The sequence below is a fragment of the Sinocyclocheilus rhinocerous genome, unplaced genomic scaffold (assembly GCF_001515625.1).
Source record: "Sinocyclocheilus rhinocerous isolate Xijiao unplaced genomic scaffold, SAMN03320098_v1.1 scaffold816, whole genome shotgun sequence".
In the NCBI taxonomy this organism is placed as follows: Eukaryota; Metazoa; Chordata; class Actinopteri; order Cypriniformes; family Cyprinidae; genus Sinocyclocheilus; species Sinocyclocheilus rhinocerous.
The window spans coordinates 391,147-403,219 of record NW_015660894.1 but is presented as its reverse complement, the minus strand read 5'-3'; positions in this window follow the sequence as shown (position 1 = coordinate 403,219).

Here is a 12,073-nt window from a genome sequence, read left to right as displayed (position 1 = left end):
CACAGTAAGCACTGGCTAATGTGGCTGTGAGTCTAAAGTGGCTCACATATGATGCCACAAATGTGGCCCAGTTATCCTAAAGTGTATCTGGGTCAGTGATATGACACATATGACACAGTAAGCACTGGCTAATGTGGCTGTGAGCCTAAGGTGGCCCGCATATAATGTGGCCCAGTTTCCTAAAGCGTATCTGGGCCAGTTTTGTCAAAGATATAGAACAGTGAGCACTGGCTAATGTAGCTGTGAGCCTAAAGTGGCCCACATATGATCCCACAAATGTGGCCCAGTTATTAAAACCGTATCTGGGCCAATTTTGGGAAAGATATGGCATAGTAAGCACTGGCTAATGTGGCTGTGAGCCTAAAGTGGCCCGCATATGATGCCATAACTGTGGCCCAGTTATCTTCAAACGTATCTGGGACAGTTTTGGCAAAGATATGGCACGGTAAGCACTGGCTAATGTGCCTGTGAGCCTAAAGTGGCCCTTATATGATGCCGCAAATGTGGACCAAGAACAGTGAGCACTGGCTAATGTAGCTGTGAGCCTAAAGTGGCCCACATATGATCCCACAAATGTGGCCCAGTTATTAAAACCGTATCTGGGCCAATTTTGGGAAAGATATGGCATTAAAACAGATGAGGACCACTTCTGGTTGTAACACTTGACAAATGAGGCCACTTCTTGAATGTAACACTTGACACTGGCTAATTGAAATGGAAGCATGAAATTGTAAATATGGCCTAATAGAATTTGGCTACTTTTAGTAGGATGCAACACAGTTAACTGATGCAGGGTGATCGGGATGTGAGTCTTAAGAAGGCTACATATGCAGCAAATTCTTTTTTTTTTAAAACATGCTTTTAATGGCAGTTTTTTTATATGTGTAATGTGCAGCATAAAAACAGAAGTGCACTATAATGATTGTACTCTTACTGTCACAGTTTCTGTTAATTTGGACTTTGTTTTCCTTTTGCACCGTTTCCCTTGTTGTGTTGATTGTATTATTCTGTTCAGGTGTGCCTAGTTAATTATCCTTGTTTGGTCTGAGTACTTAAGTTCCTGTATATTCACTTTTGAGTTTTTTTGGTCTTATGTCTACGTCTTAAATGTTGCTGTGCTACATTGTGTTTGGATTTACTCTGGTTGGATTAAAGACTTATGATATATAACCTTACATTTTCGTTGTGCGCTCTTTAACACAGTGCAGAGAACACAAGAACAGTTTTTAAAAGTATTGGAATGTGTCTTTGAATATTTATCTGTGACATTTTAATTGCTGCTTGTGCAAAACTTGGGTCAGGATGATTTTATCAAGTAGGACACATTTCTGGAACTTATTTGAACATTTATGGAGGACATTTTTTAATTTCTCTTTACAATGTTGAGTATTGTTGATTCATAACTCACTTAAGGCTTAGTGTGGCCCAGATAATGTGCATTTATGGTTTATTTTGTTCATTATTAGTTAAAATGTGGCTGTGTAGTGGCCTGCTTGTGGACCACTGCCAAAATGCCACTATTCCATGCAGCATGTGGGCCACATGAGGAATGTGGGGAAGGCCAGGGTTAGAATAAAAATCAACTGTGACCCACATTAGGGCCAGTTTTGGTTTATTTGGTTGGCTTACATGCAGCAATGCTTAGGCTTACTTGAGGCCCAAATCTGGCAAACAGAACTGGACTGCTCAAATGCCATTATTCTACATAGTATGTGGGCCAGAGTAAGGTGTTGGATCTGGGCCAGAATTAAAATCGATGTGGCCCAGATTTGGGCCAGTTCTGCTTTATTTGGTTTATTCATGGCTGACATTGGGCCTTCTTTTGGCTTGCTTGTGGCCCAAATCTGGCAAACAGGAGCGGACTGCCCAATTGCCATCATTCCACGCGGTATGTGGTCCAGATGAACGTGTCAGGTGTGAGCCTGATCTGGGCCTCAGGAATTTTGTTATCTGCACATGTGAATGAAATTAAATTATATTCCAGTTTTAAATGTGCTTCTGATTACAGATAGCCTGGGATTACACAAGATTTGTATTTTAAAGACAACCAGTTCGAAGGGAGCATAATTTGCTTTTTGGGTTAAAAGAATTTCTTAATATGAAATTCGAGTGGTACAGACTACAGAAATTGAAATCTACTTGCTTATACACACTATATTCACATAGTCACGTAATGCTGATGTTGTTAACATGAACAATTTGAGAACAAAGTATAACAATAATAATAATTTGCACGGTTTGATGTAATATGAGCTAATTTAGATTAAATCACCATTGGTAGCGCGATTTATTGTAATGCTTTTTTCCTCAGTTGGTCAGAACAAACGTGGCAGACTTGTTACTTACTTGTTCAGATGACAATATACGGTGAAAATTCTCATTTGGGTCATATATTCCAAGACGTAGGCTAGAATCTGATTCTGAAGTACAGTGAATATCCACACCGGTGAGGTGACTATGTGACTGCCACACATACTCAAAACATTAGATTCATCCGCGCTGGAGCCCTGCCAGCACACAACCCATGCAAGGAAGATAATTCCGCAAACAGCTGCAATTGCAGGTTTTCAAACAGAGATGGCGACAAAGAGGCAAAACTTACGGAATGCAGCTTTAAGAAAATAGCCTACATTTTTTATTTAAAAAAAGGAAGAAGAAAAATGAATCAGAAATAAAACAGCTCATAAAAGTGTTGTCTTTTTATTGTACACCATTATAAATGCAATAAAAGGTTTCAGCAGTTTGGGTTATATAAAACACTTTTTTTTTTAGAAGGAACGCCAAAGTCTAACATGTTAACATGCCACTGAAATACCTGAAGGCTGTCAAATTCCTTTCATGTCATGAAGTAGAACAATGGTGTAATACATCCAAACATTTTCTAAACATCTAGCATTGTAAATGTATGCTGAACAGTTAAGCTTTTCTATTGATATACATTTAATGTAGTTTGATCATATGTTCTCAGCAAAGTTATAGACCAACTGCAAAGGTCAAATTGCAGTAAATTATTATTATTATTGTCCTGAAACATTTCATATTACAGCAACCTTATAAAGTTTTGCTGGTGGACATGAATCATAGTGTATTTATGTTTGGAGTATCCAATCATAGCGTATCAGATGTTCTGCAGACTCTGAGTTTCTTTACGTAATTATGCGCACGTTATCACATAACTGAACTGCAGATAATCACACAACGGCATTCAAGGTCATATAAAACATACCTCAGATGATGGTGTCTGAAAGAGCAGCCTAAATAAAACATGTCAAGACATTTGAAGACACTGATAATCAAAGGGTAAAAAACCCTACCAAAATCAAAGGACATGTTTGTCAATGTTGTAAGCAGAGCACAGTTATAGCAAATGGTTTTGGATAAGCTTTCATAAAGTGCATCAGATTGTTTTTTCTTAGCAGACTCTTTCCTTTCTAAAGTTACACAGCAGCGAGAGAGTATAACTTTATTTGCCAATATTGCAACAGTCATTAAATAGCCAATAATGTGTAACACTTATTTTTGTCAGTTAAATAACTTAACATGGCATGAAACAAAACATCAACATTGGTTCAATGAACTTGTCTTATCACATTTTTTTGGCCCAGGCTCATGACTTTGGTTCCTTTGACTAGGTAAATCTTCAGTTCAGATACATTATAATGAAGATGACAGTAATTATTCTGTTCAGTTGAATATACTACAGCAATTCTCAAACCAACTACTTGTATTATTAGCTACACAGCTATAATTTATAGGAAGTGATGGTCAAGAAAAAGTGGTCATGGGTTTAGTTTGTTGTCAAAACAGACTATTGTAACAAATATAACATAAAAGTCCTTTATTTAAGAAAATATATATTTGCATGTTCATGTACAGATGGATACGTACTGTAGGTACTGTAGCTTAGTATATGGTGTCTGTTTTGCCATTCAGAAATTTCTCCAGAACGGCTTCAGGAATCCACAGGAATCTGCTCCTTCAGATCATGTTTTTAATGGGTTTTTTTTCATAATGTTCTCTTAATGTCTCTTATTCTTCTCTGGAGCACAACGTTTTTCAGCATTCATCTGTTGTAAAACATTTTGTAAGGTTTCCAAAAAAGTATCCGCTCTTTCTTCTTGATAGAACTCACAGTCTGGACATGGCTTCATTTTGTCCTGCAACTTAATATGGTATTATGTAAGGTTAGTGCACAGTCTAGAAGATAAAGCATTCCAGAAGTAATGATAAAAAAGGATCAGAAAATCAGATTCACAAAATCAGAAACAGCATTTTATTCCTTGTCCTTTTTTAGTTCTATTATGTGTGCATGTGTGATTCTCATTAATACATATTTTAATTGAACTTACAGTGTCAAAGTAAGGAGCATTATTTTTAATAGTTGCTTGTTAGATTATTATGTTTTTTTAGCTTAGCAACCTGCTAACATCAAACTGAAATCAACTGTGAGCAAAGTCTTATGTGGAGTTTAATTAAAGAGTGTTATTTTTGGGGAGTTAAGGAGTTGCTCACTATTAGCCTCGCTCAATTTCACCAGTGTATCAGGTTGAAATTTGACAAGGTGTTGTTTATTTAACAGGTGTAAGTGCCTTATGACTATGGAACCACCTTCACTCACGTATCAGAGAAATTAAAGAAAGATGGCTATGCATTGAAGAAAAGTGAAGCCGCCAGTGTCCCAATAGGGCACTGAACCAGAATCTGCGCAGTATTGAGTGGAGCCATGTCCGGCCCCATAGGTCCCGCCTGTTCTGTGGTTTAGTAGGTACAACATTAACCTTTCACAGGATGGACGACCAGCCAACCAGCCATAACTTCTGACAACTTTTATTATCCTTCTCACAGTACATCAATATAGGTTCCACACATGCTATATGCATTATTATGTTACCAAACGGACCCTAATACTACATTATACATCAGGACACTACTAATACTACTACATGTGTCACAGTTCTCAATCATTTTTGTGAGGTCTTTACTGAGACCTGGCCACTAAACTGACTCTCTGCAATTTGTTATGCCAAGATGACCTTAATGCATTTTTTTTCCCAGTATCTCAGCTCCAAGAGTGACTTTGGAATGACAATCCTGATTCCATTCAATAACAGCCCATTTTGCACAGAAAGGTCTCCTGAGAATGACATGTAAGGCTGGAAAGTTTTGTCAATAGAGAACTTATCTGGCCAACCTTACACACAGTATTTCTTTAGCTGCTGGAGTATAGAATCATTGTCTTGGTGCTCTTGGATCTCTTGGTGCTCTTGCCAAGACCGAGTCAGCATACAGATCGATGTCTTCTTCGGAAAGCCCTTCTACTGTACTGTTTATGGGAGCTCTAGACAACACATCTGATGTTGCGATGCTTTTGCCAGCCACATGTGATATGGTGTATGAAAACCTCAGAAGACACAGAATGCGTGGAGGGAGTTCATCCAATTTCTTGGAGCTGAGCAGAGGAACTAGTGGTTTATGATCAGTTTCAATGTGGACATTCTTTCCCAATGAGAAACTCTGCAAACCTCTCAAAGGCCCTTCTCTATTTGTGTGTATCGCTGCTCCGTGTTACTGAGAGCCTTTGAAGCATACGCCACAGGTTTCCATATGTTTTCTGCTTGCTTCTGGAGGAGAACAGCACCCAGTCCATGTGAAGAGGCATCCGCAGGGACAACTGTATCATTGTTTGGATCATTCAGTGCCAAACCTGGGGGTGTTGTCAGTTTCTCTTTGATTTTTTTCAAAGGCCTCTTGCTGATGTGACCCCCAAACCCACAAATTGGACCTTCTCAGTAAGTCTCTGAGTGGCTGTGTTTTTGCCACTAAATGTGGTAAGAATTTACCAAGGTGGTTGACCATTCCCAAAAACCACCTCACTTCACTGACATTACCTAGTTGTTTCATTGCTTTAACTGCCTCCAGCTTGTCTGGGTCTGCACTCACTCCTGCCGCCTCAACGATCTGTCCGAGGAACTTGATTTTTGCCTTGAAAACACAGTCCTCCGCCATTATCGACACATTATCGACGCACTTCACCTTGTTCACAAGCAGAGGAAAGCAATGCGCATGCATCAATAACGGAGGAGGACTGTCCCAGAAGAGAAGAAATCGTTTAATAAAGTTATTTTTGTTTTCTTACTATTTTTCTGTGCTTTGATTGTGGTAGGACCCTTGCTGCCTATGCAGGTTCAGAAAGCTCTCGGATTTCATCAAAAATATCTTAATTTGTGTTCCTAAAATGAACGAAGGTCTTACGGGTATCATGAGGGTGAGTAATTATTGACAGAATTTTCATTTTTGGGTGAACTAACCCTTTAACATTGCTATATTCAACTCATATACATTCTTTGTCTAACACACTCTAGAATAATGTCTGTGTTTATGACAGTGATGACATATTGCATCTTTTGAGGGGCATTGCTGCATCAGATTATGCCCTTTTGTGTCCCCACATCTTGTACACTGTATCCGCTTTTTAGGTTTTTCCTGAGGTGTTTTCTTTGCTAGCTGTCCATATAGTGGTTTTGCTTGTTTTGATTTCACAATACTGTACTGTTTAGTTTGCACACTATCCAGTTGTTTGTTCATAATTTCGTAATGCAGTGCCGTTATGAAGTGATCCATGGACTTGCCCACTTTTTGCTGCTGCTGATTAAATTTAGCACTCTCAAAAATCATGTTTCTGCGAGCTACGAAGTGATCGTTTAATCTGTTCTTTTCTACTTCGTAGTCACTCGCCTCTAGGAATTAAATGCATGGAAGTTAGTATGTCCTCGGCTTCCTCCCCCATTGTGTAAATCAAGGCATTCACTTGATTTTAATCCATCTGTGTCTCCAAGCCAGATGCAATACGAAATCTTTTGAAACGTTTTATCCATTTCAGCCAGTCATCCACTTTAAACGTAAATTTTTCTGGCGGAGAGAGTTGAAATTGATTCATGATGGTGCCGCTAACTTGTATCGTTAACTCCTCCCGCTGACGGAACGAAACGAAACTAAAACTAGCTTCAATTCAACTTCGCTAACTCACGCAAGATTAAAGATAAAAACACTTAAATGATTCCATTGCATAAGTATTCATGCCCTTATCTGGGACAGTTGAAATTTAGCTCAGGAGCATTCATTTTGCTTGTAAATGTTACCATACTTTGAGTGACGTTAACCTGCAGCAAATTCAATTGAATGGGCATGATTTGGAAACTTTACTTTACTTTACTTAATAAAAGGTCTATTCTGGCAAAACTGAGCAACTGATGGAGAAGGGCTTTGATTAGAGTGGTGACCAAGAAGCTGAGGGTCATTCTAGTTGAGCTCCATGATCATATGTGCAGATGGGAGAAACCAGACAGTAGGTACAACATTAACCTTTCACAGGATGGACGACACGACAGCCAGCCATAACTTCTGACAACTTTTATTATCCTTCTCACAGTACCGTAACACACTACCGAATAGACCCTAATACTACATCACCCACACTACCGCAGAGTCAATCGCAAGCACACGCCTCTGACCCTTTTTTAATTAGCCTGACTGCTCCAATTATTGTCTGCTGATTGCCGTACAAGAGGCTTGTTAAAATAAGATAAATACAACTCCAGTGATTCTTTAGGGTCTTCATGATGTCTGCAAAATACCTTGGATAAATTTCTCAATGGTCGTGTAAAACAACACTTTTTTTTGCATGTCTCTTTAAATGATAATGACCTACTGCTCACCCCAACCCTCTCTTCCGTTTTTTTGTGTATTCGGTGGCGCGTTACCATCAAAATCAAAACTAATCCACTCCATCCTTAATATCTCTGATGTCGGGAGAAAATGAAGACTCTTATGTTTACGTTTACATCCAACTGCAAAACACCCACATTGCTTACAAGACACTGTTGTTGCTACAGCTGCTCGAGCGTGGAGAAAATGGCGGGACAATCCGTCAGCGGTTGTGGGCGGGGCCATCAATAATTGAGATTGTTTAGGATTTTTGATGATTAAAAAAAAGAGTGAATGGATTTTTATCATTGTAGGGTAGTTGTGTCCATACACCTGCTAAGACACATTTATATGCAAACACTATGTAAAAGTGAATTTTGCATTCGATGTCCCCTTGAAAACTACTTTAAACTTTATTTTTTGGCTACAGGCTTTCTCAAGCCAACTTCAAACTTTGTTAACAAACTTATACAAACTATCCTTGAACTCTAGTCCATAGAAGTGTAATGCAAATAATTTCACTTCATCCATTAGTAAAAACAAAAACATGAGTAGTAAATACATTTAAAATGGCTGCCTAGCATGCAAGCAGACAAAGAGGCTTTAAAAACAGACATGTGAAACCCATATTTCTGTATGCACTTACATGCCCTCTTGAGTGGAAAAAATGCTTGTTATTTCAGTTGTTAAATAAGTGTGTAATGCACCACACATTATAATTATGTCTGGGTGCAGGCCAGTTCTAACAATAGACTTTCTGTCTATTTTCTTTTTATTTTTAGCGTTTTTAATATTGTTCAAATGGATGTGTGAGTCCTATGAAAACATCTTTTTAACATAACTGTTAATGACAATTTTTCAATAACTGTTGAATAATCAAAAGAATAGTATTGCAATGTAACAATGTTTTTTTAAATTCATATATTTGAAACGTTTCCTTGTGGATCTGAGTCATTACAAGCTGTTACAAATATTTCTGTAAATACCATTATTGGATCATCCTAAATGTTTTGCAGATATTGAACTCACCTTATATGTCAGCGTCTTGAGGATCCTTGATAGTTGCCGAGACTGAGATTTGGCCACACTCTGGATTTCAACAAACAAAACATTCAGTTCCAATGCAAAGCACGTAAGCGTGGACCTGGAGCAGTTCTGCTAAAGGAGATGACAACAATTAATAGGCTATGACAGTGATGAGGCTTAAAGAATGCACAGGATGTTAGTCCTTCTGTACGCTGTAAAAAAAATTGCTGTAAAATTTACAGTAACTTACTGGCAATTTTGGTTGCCAGTAAGACTGTAAATTTACAAAAGCTGTAAAACAATAATTACAATTGTACTATAAAAATACAGCAAACTATTGTATGCTGTAAAATTGTTTTTTACAGCTGTCACTGTAAAATTACAGTAGAAACGTTTATGAATGTGAGTGAAATTACAAGAGCACAAGAAATTACAGTGACGATTTTTCACTGCTGTGATGGTGTGTAAACATTTGGTTAACTTATTTCATTTGAGTCCACTGAGAAGGAATATTTCTTAGTATAAAACTGCAAACACGTATTGTGTAATAGTAAAGCAACTAAAAACATGAGTTTAACTCAAATCATTGCAGTTCAACGTCAGCTATAGCACACATGTATGTGCTGAAACACTTAACAAAAAGCTCATCACTCCATCAACTCCACATTTACTGCTTTCAAGTAAAGCAGCAGAGCATCAGTGTTTCTGGCTCATCATTGACTGAAGCACAGGATCTACTCTCCAGCACAATAACTGAAATACAAGACATCATTAAATCTCTCAAGATCTGATTAAACGACTCCACAAACAGCATTACCAACTTCACACATTACAATTTGACTTTAATTCTGTCATATATCTACAAACATTATTTGAGAATTAACAGAGGTTTAGATGTTTTATTGAAAACGTTTTGTTTGACCTCACCATTATGGCGATCAGGGTTTGCTTTAGTTGGGCTCTTGACCCTTGACTTTTTAATGTCACATTTTTTTTGGCTGCTGTATCTGTGTTTGTAAAGTACATTTGTTATAGTAAGAAAAGCCAAGAAAATGTGCGAGTATGTGGTTTTGGTTAATTATTGATAATGGAGTAATCGTTATCTAGTGGCTCGATTCAGTGATCTCATTCAGTGGCTTATCTTGAACGACACAGTGTGGATTTTTTTTGTTAGTTTCGTGTAATTTACAAAAGCTATATGATCCTGCATGATATGACAAACTGCTACTGAAGGATTTTAACAACATTTTATGCACAAAACCTTTAATACTACGGCATTATTTAGACACACAGATATCAAGAATCAGCACATGAATCTCAACAATGGTGACAATCAAAAGCTTCATGCTGCAATGCATGCTGGGTACCAGCACAGTACAAAACTCACCCATGACTCCCAGCATGCATTGCAGCATGAATAAATTATACTGCTGAATTGTCCACTTATTTCTTTAATTCTTACTATGTGCTTTTATTTTTGCTTTTGTTTTTTGTTGAGTTTTAGTAGCGTGTTTTGTGATGTTCAGAGTTGATCTGTTTATTTATTTTGTTGATGGTCACCATTGTTGAGATTCATACGCTGATTCTTGATGTGTGTGTTTCACAGTGAAACACTACAGCACAGTTTTTTTTTTAAAACAATCTTTCGTAACAGCGTGCTTGTTTTGTTCTAATGAAGTATAACATTGTTTCGCAAGAAAAGAGACACCCTGATAAAATCAGTGAATCTGGTGTTTAATGACGATTATATCACTAGCAAAATTACAAATTTTGTCAAGGCTTTTTTTTTTTTGCCACAACAAATGTGTTTAACAACACATGGTTAGGCTACAGCAGACAATGAAAAGTTAATGTTAAAAAGTCAAGATTGAAGAGCCCAACTAAAGCAAACACTGATCTCCATCATTGTAGTGTCAAAAAAAAAAAATCTAAACTTCTGTTAATTTTCAATAAGATCTTCTGTAGACATCTGACAGAAATAGTGTCATTGTGGTTAGTAATGTGTGAAGTTGTGGATTGAACCCAATCAAATATTTCTGGATAAACCTGAAAATGTGCGTCTGCCCCCATCCAACCTGACAGAGCTTGAGAGGTGAAGAGGTAAGGAGAAGAATGGCAGATAATTGCCAAATGCTGATGAACAAAGCTTGTCGCATCATACACAAAAAGATTTGAGGCTGTAAAGGTGCTTCAGCTAAGTACTGAATACTTTTGCAATGTACTTATTTGAGTTTTTTTATTTTTTATGAATTTACAAAGTTGCGACACTTCTGTTTTTGCTTTGCCATTATGGTGTTGTTACGGGGCTGACAAGACGTGAAGACACAATAATAATCCTAGGGCTAGCGAAGGTCAACGAACGGCGAGCAGAATCAAAAGGGGCAAGACTAAAGGGATAAATCCAGAAAGCACAATCATCACTTAATTAATCACAGAATGATCTATAAGGAGAGTAAATATTTAACTGAACTTTATTAATGTGTTTCTGCTCAAGAGAGATCTGTTAGTTTAATGTAGTCTTGTGGGTCACCATTGTGCTGGAGAGTAGATCCTGTGCTTCAGTCAATGATGAGCCACAAACACTGATGCTCGGCTGCTTTATTTAAAGGTAGTAAATGTGGAGTTGACGGAGTGATGATCTTTTTGTTAAGTGCTTTAGCACATACATGTGTGCTATAGCTGACGTTGAACTGCAACAATTTGAGTTAAACTCGTGTTTTTAGTTGCTTTACTATTACACATTAAGTGTTTGCAGTTTTATACTAAGAAATATTCCTTCTCAGTGGACTCAAATGAAATAAGTTAGTCAAATGTTTACACACCATCACAGCAGTGAAAAATCTTCACTGTAATTTCTTGTGCTCTTGTAATTTCACTCACATTCATAAACGTTTCTACTGTAATTTTACAGTGATCGCTTTTGTGAAAAACTATTTTACAGCGTACAAGAGTTTGCTGTATTTTTACAGTACAATTGTAATTATTGATTTACAGTACTTTTGTAAATGTACAGTCTTACTGGCAACCAAAATTGCCAGTAAGTTACTGTAAATTTTACAGCAATTTTTTTTACAGCGTACAGAAGGACAAACATCACTGCAACCCTCCACCGATCTGGGCTTTATGGCGGTGTGGCCAGACTCAATGCTCTCCTCAGAGAAGACACATGAAAACACACTTGGAATTTGCAAAACAGCACCTAAAGGACCCTTAGACTCTGAGAAACAAGATTCTCTGGTCTGATAAACCTCAATTCCAAGCATCATGTTTAAAGGAAACCAGCTCTGCTCATCACCTGCAGAGTACCATCCCAAAAGTAAAGTGTGCTGGTAGCAGCCTCATG